This window comes from Stenella coeruleoalba (assembly GCF_951394435.1).
Source record: "Stenella coeruleoalba genome assembly, chromosome: 15".
Lineage (NCBI taxonomy): Eukaryota > Metazoa > Chordata > Mammalia > Artiodactyla > Delphinidae > Stenella > Stenella coeruleoalba.
This window is the reverse complement of record NC_137161.1, coordinates 52,802,095-52,804,611: the sequence shown is the minus strand read 5'-3', so window position 1 is coordinate 52,804,611 and position 2,517 is coordinate 52,802,095.

The following is a 2,517-nucleotide window of genomic DNA, read 5'->3' as shown; positions in this document are numbered from 1 at the left end:
CGCACGCAGCGGAGGCGGGGCCTGCGGAGGACACACCCCTGCGGCGGGCAAGTGGCTGCAATCCCAGAACGCTGGTCGGCTGCGGAAGTCGAAAGTGCTTGCGACTGAATGATCCATTCATTAGAGGGGGTGTTTATGAGGACGTCTCGGGGCTAGGCGCTTTTCTTGCCTTTTGTCACATCCTCTTCAGGCTCATCTAACACTGGGCTCCACCTGTCCCTTCTGTTTCAGCCACACTGGTTTCCCGTCATTTCCTTAACCACGCGACTGGCTGCAGATTAAAAGACTCGTATTGTCCGGTACTGGCAAAGGTGTGGGGAATGAGCGGTATTTGCGGGAGATATTGGGAAAGGGGGAACAGTTTTGCAAAATATCTGTTAAAATTCAGAATAGGCATTCTCTTTGATCCAGTACTTCCACTTTTGGGTAGCTGTTCTAGAGAAACACAAGAACCCCAAGAGACACAAACAAGGAAGGTCATTGCAACAGCATTTCGGTGAAAACCTTGAAACAACCTTAACGTCTATCAAAAGACGATGGGGTTGGGGTTGACAGGGGCACATCTATTCAACAGAGCTGTGCCGAATAAAAAGGAAGGGCAGGGAATTCCCTGGCGGTCCAGTAGTTAGGTCTCGGCCGCTTTCATCCCTGGTCGGAGAACTAGGATTCCGCAAAAAAAAAAAAAAAAAAAAGGAAGGGCGGACATCAAGTAGAAGGGGGAAAAGCAAGTGGTAGGAAAATACAAAAATACATTCGAACCTAGAGATTGTCATACTGAGTGAAGTAAGTCAGACAGAGAAAGACAAATATATGATATCTCTTACATGTGGAATTTAAAAAAAAATGGTGCAAATGAACTGATTTACAAAAGAGAGTCACAGATGTAGAAAACAAACTTACCGTTACCAGGAGGGAAAAGGCTGGGGGGGGGGGGATAAATTGGGAAATTGAGATTGACGTATACACACTATTATATATAAAATAGGTAACTAATAAGGACCTACTGTATAGCACTGGGAACTCTACTCAATACTCTGTAATGACCTATATGGGAAAATAATAAAAGAGTGGTTATATGTATATGTGTAACTGATTCACTTTACAGTACACCTGAAACTAACAACATTGTAAATCAACTATACTCCAATAAAATTTTTTTAAAATACATTTGATAGTATGTAAATTTAATCTTAAAAACAAATATTGAACTCTAAACAATGTGTGTGCTGAAGTGTTAAAGGGTAAAGAGTACTGATGGGGCTTCCCTGGTGGCGCAGTGGTTGGGAGTCCGCCTGCCGATGCAGGGGACACGGGTTCGTGCCCCGGTCCGGGAAGATCCCACATGCCGCGGAGCGGCTGGGCCCGTGAGCCATGGCCGCTGAGCCTGCGCGTCTGGAGCCTGTGCTCCACAACGGGAGAGGCCACAACAGTGAGAGGCCCGCGTACCGCAAACAAAAAAAGAGTACTGATGTCTGCAACTCACTAGAAAAAAACATAAAAAAATAAGATTAGTTGATGGCTAGATAGATATCTGATAAAGCAAATATAGCAAAATGTTAAGAATGAAAGTGGTGAGATTTCGCTGAAGGTCCGGTGGTTAAGACTCTGCCCTTTGGACTTCCTTGGTGGTCCAATGGTTAAGAATCAACCTGCCAATGCAGAGGACACAGGTTTGATCCCTGGTCCAGGAAGATCCCACATGACACGGAGCAACTAAGCCCAAGAGCCACAACTACTGAAGCCCTCAGGCTTAGAGCCCGTGCTCCACAAGAGAAGCCAGCTCAATGAGAAGCCCTCACACCGCAAGGAAGAGTAGCCACCGCTCACTGCAACTAGAGAAAACCCTCGCGCAGCTACAAAGACTCAGCACAGCCAAAAATAAATAAATAAATTTATTTTAAAAACTAAATAAATTGTTGTTATTTAAAACAATAATTAAAAAAATTTTAAAAGACTCCATGCTTCCATTGCAGGGGGTGTGATTTCCATCCCAGGTCGGGGCATTAAGATCCCACATGCCACATGGCATGGCCAAAAAAAAAAAAAAAAAGAATGAAAGTGGTATTAATATATAGCTGCTTACTATAGAGTTCTTTCAAGTTTTTTTTATGTTCACAAATTTTCATAATAAAATTCAGGGGAAAAATATATTCAATATGATACTGATGAAGTAAAAATTCACATTTTGAGACAAGAAAAATTCTGGGAATTCCTTGGCTGTCCAGTGGTTAGACTCTGCGCTTTCACCGCCGAGGGCCCGGGTTCAGTCCCTGGTCAGGGAACTAAGATCCCACAAGCTTCACAACTTTGCCAAAAAAAAAAAAAATTCTGTTTGGGCCTCCTCCCTCCCCTCTAGTGTGCATTATGTGTATCTGCTTTATGCATTAACCAGCCCTCCCTAGCGGCAGAAATACCTGCTCAACCATAAATACCAATTTTTCCCCTTCTGAAGCCAGTCATGAAATTCCTGAGACCATAACATTCCTTTCTCAATCCTGTAAGGGGTCAGGATGCAGA